We start from the raw sequence: 22,259 nt of genomic DNA, 5'->3' as shown, positions 1-22,259 counted from the left end.
AGGGGCAGAGAGAGAAGGAGAGAAAGAATTCCAAGCAGACTGCACGCTGTCAGCACAGAGCCCAGTGCAAGGCTCCATCTTACCAACCATGAGATCATGACCTGAACCAGAATCAAGAGTTGGACACTTAACCAACTGAGCCACCCAGGTGCCTCTGGCATCATAGTAAGTTCTTTAAATATTACAGCTATCTTATAATGAAGACATTGTTTCCCTAATTTTCCAGATGAGGAAAGTGAACCTCATATAGCTTCATAAATTTTCCAGAATTGCACAGCAAGTAAATAGAAGGCCAAGGAAGAATCCCTTTTCTGACTTCAAAGCCCATTTGGTGACATCTTTTAACAGTTATAATTATGGACTGAGGATATAGTTGCGTTATTCTGGATATTTCTGCCTCCCTTTGCAACTCATACCATATCACTTATTCCTTCCCACCACCATTCAAGGAGACTTCATCCTTCAAGAGATTCTCAAAAAAGGGAGGGTCTTTCAGCACTGGAGACCTGCATAATTTGTAGTGGACAAAGACATAAGAAATACTTTTCTGTGATGTCTTTATGTATATTCTTTGACCATCCTCTTTTTCCCTTCCTAATACAAGGAAGGCTATGAGAAGCTAATCTGTAACTATTACTATCCATCCATCTAGCTTTAGAAGACACTATATAGATTATGCTGGTATAATGAACCGCTAAGTGCCAAACTTACAAATGTTAAATGTTGTTAAGAGTTCACAGGTGACATCAAGAATGGTTGTCATGGTGGAGGTTGGCATAAGTGTTGTGAAACTGACAGGTGCTTGAAGAATGCTACGCTTTGATAGGTTGAGATAAGGAGGTAAACATAGGTATTTCAAGATCAGAAAAGTATGAGCAATCCTTTTAATGAACACTTGTAATGAAAACTTATAAGTAAATGAATATGTGTGGTGAATTGGGTTACCTCCACCAAGTGACTTAATTGTCAGAAGCTATTCATTGGTACCATCAAAATATAACAAGTAAAATTTGAGTGTACACTATATGTCATGTACTATACAACACTCTTTTATTACATGCATTAACATATTTAATTTTCACAGTAATCCCATATGGTAGGCACTGTAATCATCTCCATTTTTCAGATGAGCAAACTTATAAACAGAGAAGTGAAATAATTGCCATATATCTAGACAGTGGTAGATCTAGAGAAATCAGGCTCCAAAGTCTATGCTCTTAAGCCCTAACCTAGGCACAGGTGTGACACATTACCTTGAGAGTAGCTGAGGATAAAAGACGGTTGGAAGAATCCTCCTGTGACTGGCAGAATTCACCTGAATTTTCAGACATTTTTTATTGCTATTTCCTTTCCCTTTCTCTATTTTCCCAATGGAAAAAAAAAACCCAAAAAACCTAATTTCTAGTTATCTGATCTTCTCATGTCTGTCCTTGTAATCTCTTTTATCACTCCCAGTCGATTCTTTTTTTCCTTGACCTCTTTTTTTTCTCTCTTCCCTTCCTCTTTTCCTCCCATCTCTGGGTTATTTGAACCTGTAACATCTTTTCCCATTTGTAGGACTGTGGCTCAGGAACTCTACTGTTCCCATGGGAATCTCCAGGGCAAGCGTGGAAAAGGTTACCCTATTTCAGAAGTTGGGGACAGCTGGGAGCAGAGCTCAATCAAGGGTCAGGGACCCTTTCCCAATCAAGGGAAAGGGACTCTCCTTTCCCTCCACCCATTGCTGCCTGGCCTCTTCCTGTCAACCTAGGAGGGTCCACATGCTAGAAAGAGGAGAGCCCTTAACAAAGGGAATCAACCCAGAGACTGTGCCAGGATGGGTTTTGCCTCCCCTGCGGCTGTTTTTGTCACCTTGCCAAGCACATCAGTGGATGGATTTATTTGTACAGGAGGTAAAGCCAAGAGAATCTGGGCATAATATTCCAGCAACTCTATCTTAGTTTTCTGGAACTGGAAACCCAGACCTGTCTAGAAATTTTTACCAGGTATTTGAATGGGTGTCTTTGCTTCTAAAAATGGAAGAAAAGAAACAAACAAAAAAGAATTTTTTGATGGAAATGGAACCACTAATTTCAATCTAGAGGTTCTGAGTTGGTTGGAGTTACCCAGGTGGTTTTTATTAGGTCTCTTTCTGATTGCTGGTTGCCTCCTACAGAAAGAAAGGCAGAGAAGTTTCAACATTATAGACATTGGTTGAGTGCCCATCATGTGTCTTCATTTTACAAAGTAATGAAAAATGTAGGGGAGAGGGTGGGATTTGAGACTAAAACCAAACAAACATTCCTAAAATGATATATAAAAATAAGTAAGGACTACAACAATGTCAAAACAGTAGTAGGTTTAAAGTTACTACATTTAAAAAACTCTGAGGAGCTCCTTTTCAGGAATTTTATTAAAAACTACTTAAGCTACAAAACAGTAGAAATATTACTCTGCTGACTCACTTGCCTTGGTACTAGATTTGGTGACTAATAACTACTGATTTGCAAAATAAATTTCATTTTCATAGGAAGAAAATTATTACTGCAGCTATACGGAAGAATGTATTATAGGTTGTATAGTACTAAAAATGGCAGCAGTGTTGAACAGGGACTAAATCTCAAAGTGACTACTTTAAACAAAATAACTTTCATCTGAGAGTATTAAGTTTTTGAATGCCTGTTTAAAAATAAAGTTGCACTGGGGCACCTGGGAGTTTCAGTCAGTTAAGCCTCTGACCCTTGGTTTCGGCTCAGGTCGGGATCTCATAGTTGTGAGATCGAGCCCCATATTGGGCTCCATGCCGACAGTGTGGAGCCTACTTAGGATTCTTTCTCACCTCTCTCACTGCCCCTCTTCCCACTCGTGCTCTCTCTCTCTTAAAAAAAAAAAAAACACTAAAAACGCTCACTGTTTTTCCCAAAGTTAACTATCATGTTGTTTATTTTTGTCTAGTTTTCCATGTACATGTTGCTCATTCAGCCCAAGCTTTCTTTCTAAGCACTAAAGCTTCTCTTCTTACTGTCAGATCTCATTGGTAATAGATGAGTTCCACTTTTTTCCCTTGGAAACATCCCTCCTAGATTTTCCATCTTGCTGATCCAATATAACTAACTGACTGCTTTCTAAGTCTACTATACCATAGTTTTCTTGGGATCTGTCTTCATCTCTACCCTGGGGATACTTTCTTTTGTTGAAGATTTTCTGTATCCTGGGTTGCATGTCTTTCTCATAGTGTCCCCCAAACCAGAGCCTTTCTGAGTCAATCTCCACCTAGAGTAATGTCCTATTTTGTCTTGGTGGACTGGGGATATAGGCTAGGGGAGGACAACTAAACTCTGAATACTCCCATTACAGACTCAAAAATCCATCCTCTTGTGCTCACGCTACCTTGCCCTATAGTCTTCAAAGTCACCTGGTACCTCTAATTCCTGAATCTTTCTAGAGTTTAGCAGAACAAACGTGCTTACTTTTCCTTGGCATCTCTCTTTCCACGTAGTTGGGCTTCACCTTTCTCTGCCATACTGAGTCAGTCGCTATTTGTTCCATCTTTTTTCCATCTTTCAAAACTTTGTTTCCTTTCCTCTTCTCTTTGTCCTGAGGAGTTTATACCTTGCTGTTGTTGTTATGATAAACTTTGTATTAAACTTGGTAAAAGCCCATTTGCTGCCAAGAGGAAATAAGGAAAGAATTTCCAAAAATTTCCAACAATTTCCTTTAGAGAAGTTTCAGAACCAAAGACTAATTGGCATGAAATGGTATAGAGAAAGTAGTTGAAAAGTCCACTCATAAAACTTTTATTCCACTTACATGAACTTAACACACTTGTTCTTAACAACTTAGATTGTTCATGAAAATTTCATAGGACATTAAACAAACCTAACCATCATCTCAGTTATTTCCCTGTTAACTGTTTTTACAGCACATGCATGTTAGGCAAGTATTCCTGCCTCCCCCCCCCCACAAAAGAAATCACAAAAGCAAAAAAAAAATCCTAAAAAAGTAAATACATGGGATTTTTGTTTTGCTGCTGTTCTTGAAATACATAAAGTAATGGAATTAAGCAATTTATTTTTACTGCATCTTTATTGTACATTTGTTCTTAGGTTGCCTAAAACATTTATGTACAAATAAAATGAGTATAGCAAATATAACAAAAGCAAACAGCAGGTAACTTTACAAGTAATGGAATATGAACTGTTTCTGCCTTTATCTAGAGTAAATTGGTCTGCGACTAAAGGAACACTTCTGCAAATATAGTCCAAGGTGTGTATACTGAGAATGCGTATTCCACAGTTACACATGGTTCAACGTGTAAAATCCATGGGATACCCATTTCTACGACAGCCTTGTAAGTGCTCCAAACCTTAAAGTACCCACAATAACTATAACTGTGTCTGGAAACAATTATTCCTTTTTTTTCTTTTACTTTTTTTACTTTTTTAATTTTTTTAATGTTTATTATTGAGAGAGAGAGAGAGAGAGAGAGAGAGAGAGAGAGAGAGAGAGAGAGAGAATAAGCAGGGAAGGCACAGAGAGAGAGGAAAACACAGAATCCAAAGCAGGCTCCAGTCTGAGCTGTCAGCACAGAGTCCGGCGTGAGGCTCAAACTCACGAACCGCGAGATCATGACCTGAGCTGAAGTCAGACCCTCAACTGACTGAGCCACCTAGGCACCCCATGGAGCCAATTATTCCTTTTATTCCCCACCAGGATAAACCAGTATGTAGGCAGTTTTCTCCGCTGAGACATGGTAGCAGTTTTAACACTGGCCTTTGTGAGACCACAATGTACCAAGTATTATGCCAAATGTTTATAACTAGTATAAAAATTCCACATCCCCATATTTGCCAACTCAAGATGAAAACAGATAACTCCCTAAATGTTAACTGGTTCTACTCCCCTGATGGTAAACATAAAAACCAGATGAGAAAAATGGAAATTTAAAAAGAAGTAACATAAACCTGTCATAAATTGTAAACAAAAAATTATTTGTGGGACAGCATGGGTGACAAATGGTCCACTGTGTAAATTTTAGAATGAGGCAGGCAAAAGTCAGAAGGCTGGTGAGTTTCCCTTCCTCCTCCTGCTTCAGCTTCATCTCCTTGGGTATCTGATGTCCACAATGTCAAGTTGTCTCTCAGGAATTACATTATTAGCTTTCCATCTTTTTATGACTCGTCACTTAATGTATCAAGTTCAGCAATGGCTTCATCAAAAGCTGTATTTACAAGAGAGCAGGATTTCTCTGGGGAGTTCAGAATCTCCAAATAGAAGACAGAGAAGTTAAGGGCCTGACCCAATCTGATAGGATGCTCTGGTTGCATTTCCTTTTTGCTGATTTCAAAAGCTTCTTGGTATGCTTGTTGTGACTGATCCACAATCCCTTTCTATCACCAGCAGCAACCCCAGGCAAGTAATGCTAGGAGTCTCCTTCCATTAAAAAAAAAAAAAATTATTTATTTTTGAGAGACTGAGAAAGACAGAGCATGAGCAGGAGAGGGGCAGAGAGAGGGAGACATAGAATCTGAAGCAGGCTCCAGGTTCTGAGCTGTCAGCACAGAGCCTGATGCAGGGCTCGAACCCAGGAACCATGAAATCATGACCTGAGCTGAAGTCTGACGGACACTTAATTGACTGAGCCACCAGGCGCCCCTCCTTTCATTTTCAAATAGAAGTCTTTGCTTTCTACTTGTGAAGCACTGGAGATCAAACACTTTTCCAAAAGAGACAGTAGATCATTGCAGATATCTCTTCGCTGGGTCTCCGTTTTCTCTCTGTATTCTCCATCCATCTGTTGTTGTTTCTCAGCATTTTACATCTTTTGCTCGATACTTGAGACGATCCTCTGTGAAGACCTATGGGCTCCTACAACATTTTTATAAGCAACTGAGATCAGACTCCTCTCCTCAATGGATAATTCAGCTCCTTGCTCAGTTACAGATCTCATGAAGGCTGTCATGTAATCATATTGTTTAGCTTGCTCGGTCAGTTTGGTCCCCTGCCCCAGCTCATTTTTATCCATGACCACATGTTTTGTGTTCAGAGTGGGTGGCAGTGGATGGATGAGGGCTCAGCGCTCTCTGGGCAGCACTGTAAGTAAGGCTGAGGCTCTCAGGAGTTTATCTTTAAAAAAAATAGATTTTATTTTTTAGAGCAGTTTTAGGTTCACAGCAAAATTAAGCAGAACGTACAAAGTTTTCATGTGCTCTCATCCCCACACATTCACAGCTTCCCCAACACTCAATGTACCACACCAGAGTGGTGTGTTTGCTATAACTGGTGAATCTACATGGACACATCATTGTCACCCAAAGTCCATAGTTCTCACTAGAGCTCAGTCTTGAGTTGTACATTTTCAGGTTTTAACAAATGTACAATGACATGTATCCACCACTGTAGTATATCTCAGAACTGTTTCACTGTCCTAAAAATCCCCTGTGCTCTGCCTATTATACCCTCTGCCCCTCATCCTTTGGCAAACACTGATATTGGAATCTCCATATTTTTGCCTTTTCTAGGATATCATATAATTGGAATCATACAGTATGTATCAGAATGGCTTTATGCACTTAGTAGTATACATTTAAGATTCTTCCATGCCTTTTCATGGCTTAATAGCTCATTTCTTTCTAGTGTTGAATAATATTCCATTGTATGGATATGCCAGTTCATTTATCCATTCACCTACTGAAGGCCATTTTGGTTACTTTCAAATTTTGACAATTATGAATAAAACTTCTATAAATAGCTGCATGGAGGCTTTTGTGTGTATGTAAGTTTTCAACCTATTTGGGTAAATACCAAGAAGCACATTGCTGGGATGTATGGTAAGAGAGCATATTTAATTTTGTAAGAAACTACCAAGCTGTTTTGCAAAGTGGCTGTTCCATTTTGCATTCCTACCAGCAATGAATACAAATTCCTGTTGCTCCACATCCTCACCAGCATTTGGTGTTGTCAGTGTTTGGCATTTTGGCCATTTAAATAGGTGTGTAGTGGTACCTCATTGCCTCAATGATGTATGATGTGGCATATCTTGAGGGAGAGAGAATTCCAAGCAGGCTCTGTGCTGTCAGCATGGAGCCTGATGCAGGGCTTGAACCCACAAACCATGAGATCATAATCTAAGCCAAGTTGGCCAACTGAGCCACCAAGGCGACCAGAGTATCTTTTCATATGCTTATTTGGTATCTATTTTTGTTCTTTGGTATGGGTTCTGTTAAGCTCTTTGGCCCATTTTAAAATAGTTTTTCTTTTCTTATTGTTGAGTTTTAAGTTTTTTGTATATTTTCATATCAGTTAATTATCAGACATATCATTTACAAGTGTTTTTTCCCATATTGTGGTTGTCTTTTCATGTTCCTAACAGTGTCTCTCATAGAGAAGTTTTCAATTTTAATGAAATCTAGCTGATTAATTATTTCTCTCCCTGCCTTTGGGGCTGTATCTAAAAAGTCATCAGCACACCCAAGGTCATCTAGATTTTCTTCTGTATTATCTTCTAGGAGTTTATATTTTTGCATTTTGCATGTAGATCTATCTTCCATTTTTAGTTAATTTTTGTGACAGGTGTAAAGTCTGTGTCTAAGTTCATTTTTTTGCATGTGGTTGTCCAGTGGTTCAGCACCATTTGTTAAAAAGGCAGTTTTGGGGTGCTTCGGTGGCTCAGTCGGTTGAGTGTCCGACTTCAGCTCAGGTCATGATCTCATGGTTTGTGGGTTCAAGCCCCACATTGGGCTCTGTGCTGACAGCTCAGAGCCTGGGGCCTGCTTTCGATTCTGTGTTTCCTTCTCTCTCTGCCCCTCCACTCACACTGTGTGTCTCTCTCAAAAATAAATAAACATTAAAAAAATTAAAAATAAAAATAAAAAGACAATTTTTGCTGCATTTTGTTGCCTTAGGTCCTTTGTCAAAGATCAGTTGACAGTATTTGTGATGGTCTATTTCTTAGCTCTCTATTCTGTCCCACTGGTTTGTCTATTTTTCATCAATATCATACTGTGCTGATTACTATAGCTTTGAGTAAGTTTTGAAATATGACAGTGTCAGTCCTCTGACTTTGTTTTTCTCCTTCAATATTATGTTGGTTATTTGGTGTCATAAATCAGATATCCATAAAATAATTTGCTGGGATTTTTATTGGAATTGCGTTTAATCTATCGAGTTAGAAGGAATTCACATTGTGACAACATTGAGTCTTCCTATCCATGAATATGGAATATCTATCCAAATTTTAGTTCTTTGATTTCTTTCATCACAGCTTTGTAGTCTTCCTTATATATATCTTGAATGCATTTTGTTAGATTTATACCTAAGTATTTCATTTTGGGGACTGCTAATGGTATTGTGTTTTTAATTTTAAATTCCAATTGCTCATTGCTCAGATATAGGAGAGTGAATGATTTTGGTATGTTAACTCTGTATCTTGCCATCTTGTTATAATCACTTATTAGTTCCGGGAGGTTTTTTGTTGATTCTTTGGGATTTTCCGTGTCATCTGTGAACAAACACAGTTTTATTTCTTTCTTCTTAATCTGTATACCTTTTTTCCCCCCTTTTCTTCTCTCATTACATTAGTTTGGACTTCCAGTATTTCTAATACTGTTAAAAAGCAGTGGTGAGAGGGGACATCCTTGCCTTGGTCTTGTTCTTAGTGGGAAAGCTTCTAATATTTCACTATTAGGCATGATGTTAGAAGCAGGATTTTTTATTTTATTTTATTTTGTTTGTTTGTTGTAGATTTTATTTATCAAGTTGAGGAAGTTCCCTCTATTCCTAGTTTGAATGGGATTTTATTAAATCCTTTTTTTTTTTTTTTTTTTTGCATCTACAGGCATGTGAGATATGAGCATGTGATTTTTTTTTCTTTAGCCTGTTAAGGTAATGGATTACATGAATTTTTGAATGCTGAACCAACCTTACCTGCCTGGAATAACTCCCACTTGGTCATGGTATAATAATTCTTTTTATACATTATTAGAGGATTTTGCATCTTTCTGCATGGGAGATATTAGTCTGTAGTTTTAATTTTCTTATAATATTTTTGTCTGACTTGGGTATTAGGGTAATGGCATCATAGGGCCTTTTTCACATTGTTTTAGTTGAAAAGTGTTGTTTTCTTCCTGTGCCTGGAAGTATTCCACTTCAGCTTCTGCAGAAAGAGGATACATGGTGGAGGTGGGGTTAACTTGGGCTTTGGAGTAGCAAAAGGGAAGAAGGCAGTAGATGATAGTGGCCAAGAATGCAGGCTGAAGATTCAAATGAGACCTGATGCAAGTCTTGGCTGTACAATTTACCAGCTAGCTGACCATGAGTAAATTATTGAAACACTCTAAGCCTCAGACTCCTCATTTGTGAAATGAACATAGTAATATACCTGTCTCATAAAGTTGTCAAGAGGATTATTGAGATAAAATGGGTAAAACACATAGAATTAATACCCAGCCTTCAGTAAGCATTTGATAAATGTTAGATATTAATTTAAAAAAAATGCAAGGGACAATGGTAAACTTCTTTACATGGATAAACATTGAGATAATGACCAGAATAGCAAGGGTTTAAACCAGAATGTGCCATGAAAAGACTTAAGCAAAAGGAGTATATGAAGTCCTTTAGTAACTGATAAGATTTTACAAGGGTATAGGAAATAAGTTAGAAATTAATTTTCACTTGTCTCCTACATAGATGGAGCTGCACCTCTAGATCTCAGCCTTCAGGAAGCCTATCTTGACTCTCCATCTTATACCACAACAATTGGGTATTTCTCTTAAGTGCTCCTATAATAATCTGTATTTCCCATATCCTCGCATTTACCATATTATATTGAAACTTATCAAAATACACTGCTAGGCTCTTGACTCCTCAAGGCTGGGATTCATGAATGTCTTATTTACAGTGCCAGTGTCTGGAGCTCAGTAAATCCCCTTCAACTAAATGAGTCAGTAAATGAAAATATAGTATAGAAGTAGCAGGTGGAAGACTTTGAATAGACACTACAACTTATGGCACATATTTATATAAGGTATATCAGGTTTGAACAATATAGATAGAGCTAGAGGTTACTCTGCTAATGTTCTCAAAATCCATAGTGTTTAGGGTTGGGGCTAGAATGGTGGGGATGGAGGCAGCAGTAGATATTTTGTTTACACTCTAGTAAAATTTTGAAAATAGTCCCTAAATTTGAGGAGATAGAGTCATGGCTTCTCTTGGGCAAACCTAGTTGTAATTAAATGGAATTTTCTTTGTCATGGTTTTACTTCGTTATGGAAGTACTTTGTTATGTTCGCTCTTTTAAAACAAAGAGTGAATATATGACAATTTTTCAAAAGATATACAGTGCCTAGTTCTGTATGGATTAGTGATTTCCGGCCTTGCTATTACAAAGACAAATGTATAGCTAGTGCGGGAGAGTTGTAACTTTGAAAAATTGTTCAGAACCACCACATTCTGTTTTCCTCTTGCCTGTTCATGGTCTTATTTTATGTTTGAGTGAGTTAAACTATCTGATTATGTTTTAGACACTCATGAGTGAAATATGTGCCAAGCTGTGGACTGTTCTGACTTGTGAACATAATTTCTTCCTTCCTGAATCTCTTTGCCTTCTAGGTCTTTTCTTTTTTTCTCTGCTTGTTCCAACAATGTTTCCTTCTCTTTATAAGATGCTGCATCCTACTATCTCTTCCACCTAAATTTAACTCAGGTTAGTTTTATACAAAGAAATAAAATGATTACTCATTTAAAAAATCCATTTTTTTCTCTTTTCCCTGTGTTAATGCCTAATCCATTTCCATCACATTTAGCTAAGGTGTTAGGAGGTTGTTTACTTAGCCTGTGTCATTCCTTTTAAACTATAAACCTCAAGTGGATAGTTATTTTTTAGTCTATTTAGTCTATGAATGGCCCAACCTTTTTTTTTCTTTTTTTAATTTGTTATTGGTCAGCATTTCTTTATGTGATATATCATTAATACCACTTCAATTCTATTCTACATTTATTCTCTAAATAAATGTTTAAATTATAACCACAGCTTCCAATTCAGTACTGAGAAAGCCAGAGTTTTGCATATGTGTGTGAGGAGATAATGCCCATATATAAGGCAATGATATACAGTATATCTGTTGCTCATTTAAAACTTTGGCACTGCCTACGTTACCTACATGTCCTGTGTATCTGTATAAGATCACATTAGGCATGTGTGTAATATTTACCATCGATACTGCCAAAGTTCTGAATTGAATTCTTTCCAGAAATGTTAAGGTTTGAGTTTATTGTTTCAAGTTAATGAGTATGCCTTTAACTGAAGGCAAAGACAAGGGTTGAAAACAGATTATATGGCTTTAAACCACACAACAATTTCCCTTGTGAAATTTTTTGCTGTTTGAGTTTAGTTTGTATAAAATAATCAAAACACTCTGTAGGAATTATAAGCTTCTAAAGTGTTTTATCCCCACAGAGCATTTTAGATCATGTGTGGCAGTCCGGAACTTAGAACGTGGTTGACTTAATTTATTGTAAGCATTAGAAATCAAAATTAGCATTAAAAATCAACCCCTTGTGACTTTCCCCCTCTGAGTTGAGCTTACATAAAACAACCGAATATACTATAGGATTCATCAGCTTTTGGTGAACTTTTAATTTGGTTGTATAATGCTATAAAATGGTTATAAAAGATTTGGAATCAAGCTTGAATCACTTCTACTTAGCTCTGAAAGTCATTAAAACATAGAGACCCATAGACTTTTATTGATAAACATTTTGATTACAACTTTATTTTAGAGGACAATTCTTAATTTCCATGTTTGTGTACTTGTTGGCTTCCAAGATTTCTCAGCCGTCTTTTATTCAGTTATTCAGGACTGAACATAGATTTTAAAGTTGTTTTTTGTTTTGTTTTGTTTTTTAGTTGTATGTTGAGAAATGGGTGTTTCTGTTTTTTCAATATAAACTTAATATATAAGAAACTTGTGTACTATGTGAACATTTACATATGCTTTGTATATATATAGAATAGTTTATTTATTTAAAACTAAAGTTTGCATAGGACAGTGGAAGCTGAAAAGGCCTGTTTTCTAATAACTTCAGTTTGCTCAAGAGAGCATTGCTTCAAAAGCAAAACAAAACAAATAAACAACTGACTTTGTTTCATAGTGTCTTAAAATATAACAAATTCTCCATACTTAATGGATTATATTGTTAGTTAATGAATCATATAATATCAGTGGCATATAATTTTTTCCAAATAAAATTTGTGTACACATATAACTGTTTTTATACATTACCTTTTTTCTCAGAAAAATAAAGAAAAAGAACCAACTTTTCTAAAATAAATACCAAAAAAGTAGATGGGGGGGAGAGATTGTAACTATGAAGTCAATGATATCTAATGTGGATAAAAGTGTCTTTACTTACTACTGATCACTTTTGAGAAACAATTGTATATTTTAAGGTGACAACTCTGTAATTATTTTTGGAATACTCTGTTTGCTTTATGAAATCCACAACCATTTCTATTTTCCTCTTTGTACGGCAATTTGGCGAACTGTAATTTACTGCAATTTGTGTGGACAAGGATTGTATATTATATTTTGCTATTAATATTCCCAAATACAAATTTATATCAACAAATCCAGAGGTGGCATATGACCAAATTCAATGACTTATGCTTAAGAAAACAATAGTTAATTACAGTTTTAAAAGGTAGTATATTTTCCAGCCATTCAAAAATACAAAACAGCCTTCCAGCAGTAATCTGGGGTTTGTACCAAATGAAAGCCTCTTGCTGAAATGTCTGTGGGACCTCTTTGAAGCTTGGTGCTCATTAGGATGTGCATGCAGAACAATTTACTGTTCAGAGGTCTGGTTAGGACAGTACAAAACCAAAGCAGTCACAAATAGCCTAGTCCTTTGCATCTCCCAATATTCTGCTAGTAGATTGCTAATAGATTGGAGGGTAAATGTTCATTATGGGAGATACATATATTTTAACTTGTGAACCTGAGTATTATATGGAAGTATATGACTATATGGAAGTTAAGTGGGAACACTAGACACCTCTTTTTGATGTTTGTTCAAAGGATGCAGAAAGATCCTCTCAGTTCCCAAATTAACTCTTGTATCAGTTACCTGTATCACCTGATATTATTATAAAAATTCACCTATAAGTTAAGACATTATATCCAGGAATAAAACTCCCTTAAAGAGTTTTTGATACACATGTCAATAATTTAGTATTCCCCCCCAGTACTTTATAATTCACAAAGCTCTTCATTTTCCTATTAGCAATGAGGAACTGAGGCTCAGAGAAATTACGTAACCTGCTCAGGGTCATATAACTAATGGTATATGGAAGCCTCTGATTCCAAATCTAATCCTTTTATCATTACATTACAGCAAGAATAGAAAAGACTACTGGCTCACTAATTCGTACATAGGATAGTTTAGCAGGTTTGTGGGTCAGCGTTGGGAGAGGGCTGGAAAGATGCTTTAGATCCAAGTGAAGAGGGAGGCAGTGAAGCATACTGAGCCTCTCTACCAATCAGGTGTTTCCTACAGTTACAATATTTTCATCATCATCATTAACAAGCACTCTTTTAGGGCTGGAAGATCTGGAAATCAGATTCCCTGTGTTAGACTCTGTTTCTTACCAGCTTTGTGCCTGTGGGCAATTTCCTCATCTGTTAAATAGCCATAATAATAGTAGCTACCTCATATGTTGTTGTAAGAATTACATAAATAAATACATATAAAGATCTTAGAACAGAATAAGCTTTCAATGAATTTAGCTGTTATTAAAATTCATAGAAAATTATAATCAAGGCATGCCACAAAAAGTATGGATATAATTGAAATGAGTACCCCCAAATTTTGAAATTTAAATTTATAGTAATTGTTAGTATTTTTCTTAATAAGGACATTTTTTATTTTATAGTTAATAGCACTTTGATGAGACCCTTTTTTTTTCTGGACTGGGACACATGATATAGTTCAGTAATTTTTATTCCATAAAGATGTTTCCTAACAAAGTATCAGTTGCTTCTTTCATCTTCTTTCTCATCCTTGAGGACATAAGAATCAAGTCTTTCACCTAAAACATACAGTAGCCCAAGAGAAATATTTATGTAATAAGCAGCTGGAAAAATCAGGTACTACGAGATGTAAGAAATAAAGCATGGGAAGCCTGGGGTGAAATTGAGAGGACAGAGTTAGGAAAGGGGACTTTGGCCTAAACAGAAAGTTCTGGAAATTCAGAGAAGAAAAGCTACCATATTCTTTTATTTGTTCAAGTCAATTGGTTTCTTTCTCATCAATATTATATGAAGATGATAGAAGCTTTTTAGGATCAGCTAAAGGAAAATAATGCAGTTGCTTGGTGCTTGCTTATCTGAATTTTTATTCTGTTTCCCTTCAGAGTTGACTCTGTTTCTTGAATACTTTATGCTCTCTTTTGCTTTTTGAAGGGTGGAACTTTGCATATACTGTACCCATCTTACAAAAATCTCCCCAACAAACTCATCCTCTGTTAGGTTAACTTCTCCTCTTCTCCAAAGTCTCTGTTTAAATGTCACATCCTTGAGATACTTTACCTTATCCCTGGATCAGTCAGGCTCCACTAGATGCTCTCAGAGCACCTTTAGAGCTTCCACATTGTCAAATTTTATTGTACTTCTCTAATGTTTGTCTTCACTAGATTGTAAGTTCCATGACAGCACAGCTCTTATCTCTGGGTTCTGGAAAATGTATTGTATCTTGATTTGGATGGTGGTTTACCTACATAAAAATAAAAAAACCCCACAAAACCCTAAGATTAGTGCACTTTATTCTGTGCAGATTATGCCTCAATAAATGAGAACAAAAAAATTAGCCACTTATCTGGAATTTAATCGCACAATACCAAACCTTGAGGATAAGTTGAACATTTTGAATTATTAGAAAAGTTCTTCACTTAATTTGAATATGTATTCCTATAATTTTCATCTGTTGGCCATATATCTATTCTCTGAGCCAACTTTAAATAATTCTATTTCTCTTTTTACAGGATGCTTTTTAAAATATTTGATGAAAGCTTACATGTTCCAGGATAATCTCAACCATTCCTCTCATGACAGTTTTAATTTTTTCATCATCTCGGTCTTTCCCCAGCAGATGTTCTCTAGTTGTTTTTTTTTTTTTAATTTTTTAATGTATATTTATTTTCGAGAGAGACAGAGACAAGAATGCGAGTGGGTTAGGGGCAGAGAGGGAGAGAGGGAGACACAGAATCCGAAGCAGGCTCCAGGCTCCGAGCCGTCAGCACAGAGCCCAATGTGGGGCTCGAACTCGCGAACTGTGAGATCATGACCTGAGCTGAAGTCGGATGCTCAACCGACTGAGCCGCCCAGGCACCCCAAGATGTTCTCTAGTTTATTCATGTCTTTCAAAATATGGTACCTGGAACTGAACACAGCATTCCTAGTATTATCTGACCAATGCAGAGTACAATTTGCCATCACTTCCCTTGAAATGTATATTTTGCTACTATTAAACAGACTAAAACATTTGTATTTCTGTTTAGTATTATCTTTTCTCATATTAAGACTCTTTTTCAACTCCATAAAAATTGCCATTGAACTAGATCCCGTCCATCCATATTTGCATAAGTCATCTTTTAAAACTAATTCAGTCCATTAAATTCTGCTGGCTTTAGGCAATAATGAGTTCCAACTTGTTCCACCCAAAATTGCATTCTCTATTTCAGAGGTTTACTATAAAGATTAAATATGATAATGCCTATAAAATATTTTTATAAAATGCATAGTATATGCAAATTTTAAAAATATTGAGATGATTTTGAAACCTAAGACTTTCATTATTCTGTGTTGTTTAAGAATCTTAAATATAAAAAACACAGGGACAGAGTCCTGTAGCATAACTTCCTTTTGAGTTAATAGCCATCAAAACTTTTCGTCTTACTTATTTAATCATTATTAAATAGGAAAATAGCCAAATGCCATATTAAAAATCAAGAAATATTAAGGAACATATATAAATAAGATAGAGGTTGAATAGTTTGTATTTTTTGCATCAACTCCTAACATATAGCTAACTCCTTAAGCAGTAATCCTATACAGTCTTACTTACAGCTTTATAATACATTTTCATATTTGGTAGATCTTGGCTATGATTGGCCCTATAAATTTCCATACACTATTGAATATGCTATTCTAGTCCTGCATTTGTATAGACACCGACAGTCTGTTTAGGTTTTGACTAGAATTGCTTCAAGTCTATAGATCGTTTGGGAGAGAACTGACACCTTTAAAATAATGATTTTTCTAGTCCATGACCACAGTATGTCTTTCCATTTATTTAGAGTCTTTTTATTGTCTTTCATTAAATTTTATAATTTTTCTATAAAGATCTTGCACATCTTCCTATGTACATCATATTTTTGTACTGCACTGTTTTTTTAATAAATACCATTTTCTTTGTTGCCAGTATAAAACCTAACTGATTTCTGTTTATAGATTTTTTAATCTACTAATCTTATAAATGATAATTAATTCCAACAATTTTTTAGATTTTTAAAAATTATCTTACAACATCATGCCAATTCCTTTAACATACACTTTTCTTTGTCCTTCTGGTCTAATCCCTCCCCCTGCCTCCACCCCTTCCCCAGGCTACCACTCTCCTGAGTCTTGTTTTTAATAATTTATTTAATGTTTTAAAATATTATCATATATATGTATTCCTTTAAAAGAATAGTATAATTTTAATTTCTTTTAACTTTGTAAGAGATATTATATTGTATATAATATTCTGGAATTTATGACCATATTACATTACTTCATTCTTATTGCTGCATAAAGAAAACATAGAATACCTTCTTGATCTTGGTGTAGGCAATGATTTTTAGCAAGACTATATAAAATTAGTATCTTTTTTCATCAAAGAAACTTTTAATATAGTAAAAATAACATATTACAGAAAGCAAGGACCTGAACAGATATTTGTATGCCAATGTTCATGGCAGCATTATTCAAAATAGCTAGAATGTGGAAAACAACCCAAATAGCTATCAATGGGTGAATGGATAAATAAAATGTGGTCTATACATATGATAGAATATTACTGTACAATATGGATGAGTCTTGAAAACATGGTAAGTGACATAAGCCAAATACAAAAGGAAAAATATTATATGATTCACTCATATGAGGTGAACTTATAAACAAACTCATAATGAAAGAAAGGAGAATAGTGGTTAGGAGAGGCAAGAGGGGTGGAGGGAATGGGGAGTTATTGTTTAATGAGTACAGAATTTCAGTCTGAGATAATGAAAAAGTTCTGGAGATGACTGGTGGTGATGCTGGCACAACAGAGTGAATGTGTGGAATGCTACTGAATTGCACACTTAAAAATGGTTGTAATGGGGGTGCCTGGGTGGCTCAGACGGTTAAATGTCTGACTCTTGATCTTGGCTCAGGTCATGATCTCACAGCTTGTGAGTTCGAGCCCTGTGTCTGGCTCTGCACTGACAGCACGGAACCTGCTTGGGATTCTGCCTTTCTTTCTCTACCCTTACATCGCTCACTCTCTGTCTCTATGTCTCTCTCAAAATAAATACATAAACCTTTTTTTTACAAAAATGGTTTTATGTATATTTTATTACAATAAAGAAAATAACACGTTACAAACTAGGAGATAGTATTTATAGCAACTATACCTCAAGAATAGAAAAGAACTAAGGGTGCCTGGGTGGCTCAGTCAGTTAAGTGTTCCATTCTTGATCTTAGCTTGGGTCATTATCTCAGCTCAGGTCATGATCTCATGTTTCATGAGATTAAGCCCCAAGTCAGGCTCTGTGTTGACAGCATGAAAACTGCTTGGGATTCTCTCCTCTTCCCCTGCCTCTGCCCCCCCCTTCTCTCTCTCTGTCTCTCTCTGTCAAAATAAATAAATAAACTAAAAAATATTTTTAAAGAATATAAAAGAACTATAAGGAAAGAAACTACTCAATAGAAAAATGAGCAAAAACCATGGACAGGAAAAACCGTGGCTGATAAACACATGTTTATCATGTTATCATGGGTGATAAACAGATGTTAAACCCCAGCTGTGAAGGGAAAATGCAATTCAAAGCCACAGTGAGATGCCATTTCCCAATCACATTTCACATTCACTTGAATGGCAGATACTAAGTCCAGTAAGTGTTGGAGAGGATGTGGAATATCTTTTTTACTTACTGCTGGAATATAAATCAGAATAACAACTTCATTTGTTCACAAACCCAACATTTCAACAATTCTATTCTTAAATATTTACCCAAAAGAAACTCAAGCTTTCACTGCAGTGATGTTTATAGTAAAGTCTGTAGCTACATTAGAACAGTAAAAGCTTGGAAAATCCCAAATGTTTCCTAAAAGAGAGTAGGTAACTATATTTTTGGTATATTCAAACAGTGTGTTATTTTATGGCAAAGTAAATGAATTATAGTGGCCCTAAAATACAGATGAACCTTTAAAACTTCTTAGGATACATACTTTGTTCATCAATTTTCAGTTCTTCATCTTATGTAATATATGCATTTAATTAGCGACATCTCACACATTTTGGCTTCCTATACTTTTGTTACTGCTCAATTTGAAATATTTTCTTATGTTTATAATTCTTTTAATAATACATTATTTAGATGTATCTTAATTTCCAAACTTAGTTGTTTTTTCTACTTCTTAAATTTATTTTTAGCTTATCTTCAAATAAAAGTCTGTAGTTGGGGCGCCTAGGTGGCTCGGTCGGTTAAGCGTCCGACTTCAGCTCAGGTCACGATCTCGCGGTCCGCGGGTTGGAGCCCCGCGTCGGGCTCTGGGCTGATGGCTTGGAGCCTGGAGCCTGCTTCCGATTCTGTGTCTCCGTCTCTCTCTGCCCCTCCCCCGTTCATGCTGTGTCTCTCTCTGTCTCAAAAATAAATAAACGTTAAAAAAAATAAATAAAATCTGTAGTTTCATTCCTTTAAAATGAGTTGAGATAATTTCTGCAAATGTTTGAAAAGAATGTATATTTTACACTTCTTTTGTGCAGTATCCAATGTACACCCCTTAGGTCAATTACTATTTTCGTTGAAGTCTGTATCTTTACTAATTTTTTGTCTGCTTATTCTTTCAATAATTGAAAAAAATCATTTTGTTGTCTCCCACTATGATTGTGAAGTTCTTTCTTTTGTTCTGTTACTTTTTTCCCCGTATTTATTTTGAGGCTATATTCAGTATATAAGAAGTGAGAATTGTTGCATAGCTTTCTGTATAATTTGGGAAAGTTTTTGACTTAAAGCCTGTTTAACTGATAGCAATACAGCTTTACTAGCTTTCTATTCATGAATGTCTCCATGGCATACTTTGAGTCACACTTTTACTACTAATATTTCTGTACCTCCAATATTTTAGAGAGATCTTTTGTAAACACCTTTGCCTCTCTCATTTCTTTTATTCTCATTTCTTGCTGTCTTTTGGATTAAATTTTTAAAAATTCAATCCATGTTTCCTTTGGCTAGTTTAGAAGCTATACACAATATTTCTAGTCTTTTAGTGGTTACCATGGAAGTTATTACATGAATTCTTAACTTATCAGTGTTTAAAGTTAGTACTTTTATTATTCTCCTGGAGAGCTGAAGGACCTTAGGACACTTTAATATCTCACTCTTAGGGTGCCTGAGTGGTTCAGTTGGTTGAGCCTCTGACTTTGGTTCAGGTCATGATCTCACAGTTCATGAGCTTGAGCCCCGCATCTGTGCAGACAACTCGGAGCCTGGAGCCTATTTGGAATTCTGTGTCTCCCTCTATCTCTGTCCCTCTCCCACTTGTACTCTGTCTGCTCTCACAAAGATAAATAAACATTAAAAAACATTTAATGTTTTTTAACATTTAACTTTGATATTTCACTCTCAACTTATTTATTGTTGTAATTTATTAACATTGTGAATTTTCAGTTTTAAAAATGTCCACATGCTATTGTAGTTATTGTTTTATATAGTCAAAATTACCTTCTATTTGCCTTCATATTTACTACTTTATTTTTCATTATTTTCTGTATATCTGTATATCTGATCTTTTGTCTTTTTTATTTTGTATTTTTTTAAATTTTTTTTTAACGTTTATTTATTTTTGAGACAGAGAGAGACAGAGCATGAATGGGGGAGGGTCAGAGAGAAAGAGGGAGACACAGAATCCGAAACAGGCTCCAGGCTCTGAGCAGTCAGCACAGAGCCCGACACGGGGCTCGAACTCATGACTGTGAGATCATGACCTGAGCTGAAGTCGGACGCTTAACCGACTGAGCCACCCAGGCGCCCCTTTATTTTTTATTTTTAAGTAGTCCCCATGCCCAACACAGGGCTTGAACTCACACCCCTGAGATCAAGAGTCTCATGCTCTACTGATTAAGCCAGCCAGGCACCCCACATCTTTCGTTCTGTCTGAAGAGTGTCTTTTTAAATGACCATCTCCTTCACAAGGATTTTTTTTTAAGGTTATTTATTTTTTTAGAGAGAGAGAGAGAGCACATGTGCATGCCAGCAGGGGAGGGGCAGAGAAAGAGAGACAGATTCCCAAGGACAGGCCTGACATGGGGCTTGATCTCACCAATGGTGAGATCATGACCTGCGCCAAAATCAAGAGTCCAATGCCTAACTGACTGAGCCACCCAGGTGCCCCTGAAGAGGTGTCTTTTAGAAAATTTGTCTTTTCTGTCTGGAATCTTCTAAGAAATCACAAATTTCATAATATGCGTGTATTTACTTTCTTGTTTTTACTTTTATAAATGCACTACTTTGGGGGAATGCATTTTTTTTTGTTTTTATTTTTTCCTTTATTGGCAACTTTGGATGCATTTTTAGGTTTTGGTTCCCAAAGGATATTTTTCACAAATCTTGAAGCTGCACCTCTACCCAGCTTGCCAGCCTTTTTCTTGTGTGTTGTTTCCTTAATTCTATTCATGTGTACTCTGATTCTTTCCAATTCCTGCTTTACTGGATATTCCTTAAGATTTAACTTGCTGAGTTGCCAAATAAACCCAAAACAATGAATTTAATGTGTAAGCAGAAACTAAATCCACTTTTGCTTATTCAAGAGGGTCCAACTTTAGCAACAACTCATTTCTAGAAACAGACATTATGGTCTTCAGCATCTCATCCACAGCGCCAATGGAATTCTCAATTGTTGATAAATACTCCTGATAAATACTCCTGAATTTCTACTGAGTAGTCTTTGTTAATTTCCTCACCTGCCATTATGACCAGCTTGCTGGCCTTCTATTCCTGTCTCTGGAGAGTGCAGTTTTTAATCTGAAGAATTTGTTTTATATTATGGAAAATTCTTAGCTATTGCTATTTTTGATATTTCCTCTTATCTAATTTTTGCATTTTACTTGTACTAAAATGCTAAAAATGAGCATCCATAAATACACTACCCTGCTTAAGAACCACAAACACTACCATGCTATAGAGTGAAACTTTGTTCTTCCCTGCTCTTGTCCCTTTCCTACTTATTTTTTAGTTTTGCATGACTTTTCAGGTATAAAGGTGATGTCATACTAAGTCTTCTTTGACTCACTAGTCCTAAAATCTAAAATTAGATTTCTAAAGTGAATCTATGTTGTTGAGGATATAGTTCATTTATTTCACTGTTATATACTATTCCATTGTAGGAATATATCATTCCATTCTCCTGCTGTGTTGTTTTGTGGGCTTTTTTTTTTTTTCCTATTGTAATCAATCCTGCTATGGATATTTTTATGTAAATTTTCTGGCACATAAATGCAAGGGGTTCTCCAGGGTATGCATTTAGGAGTGAAATTGCCCATGTTGAACTTGAGAAAATTCCAAATCATTTTTCATAGTGATTGAGTCAATACACTATAGCCAGTAATGTGGAAAAGTTCCTGTTGTTTCCTATCTGTGCCTATATGCTATTATCAGACTTCTCATTTGTTTGTTTTTGTTTTTGCTTTTATTTGTTTTGTTTTGCCAATCTAGTAGGTATAAAATGGCATTGTATTGTTGTTTTAATTTGGTTTCCAAGATTACTAATGTGATTAAACTTTTTATCACATACTAATTTGCCATTTATGTTTCCTCTCTTATGAGATGCATGTTTATGTATTTTGACCATTTATCTGTTGAGTTTTGTGTCTTTTATTGTTGAAAGATTCTATTTTAAATATATACTAATCCTTAATCCTTTGCTGATCATAGCTGTTAAGTATATCTTCTCCCTTGTATTGCTGCTTGTACTTTTTTCTTTATT

The 22,259-nt window shown here is 35.8% G+C and overlaps 2 pseudogenes; both read right to left on the bottom strand.

Annotated features, from left to right (window-relative positions):
- Positions 1-4,967: 4,967 nt before the first annotated feature.
- On the bottom strand, positions 4,968-6,174 carry LOC106971793 (14-3-3 protein zeta/delta-like; annotated as a pseudogene).
- A 14,606-nt stretch (positions 6,175-20,780) lies between these two features.
- On the bottom strand, positions 20,781-21,244 carry LOC106971794 (nuclear nucleic acid-binding protein C1D-like; annotated as a pseudogene).
- Between the last annotated feature and the right edge of the window lie 1,015 nt (positions 21,245-22,259).

The sequence above is a fragment of the Acinonyx jubatus genome, chromosome C1, assembly GCF_027475565.1.
Source record: "Acinonyx jubatus isolate Ajub_Pintada_27869175 chromosome C1, VMU_Ajub_asm_v1.0, whole genome shotgun sequence".
NCBI lineage: Eukaryota > Metazoa > Chordata > Mammalia > Carnivora > Felidae > Acinonyx > Acinonyx jubatus.
Note: the sequence above shows the minus strand (reverse complement) of the source record. Positions and strands in the feature narration are given on the sequence as shown.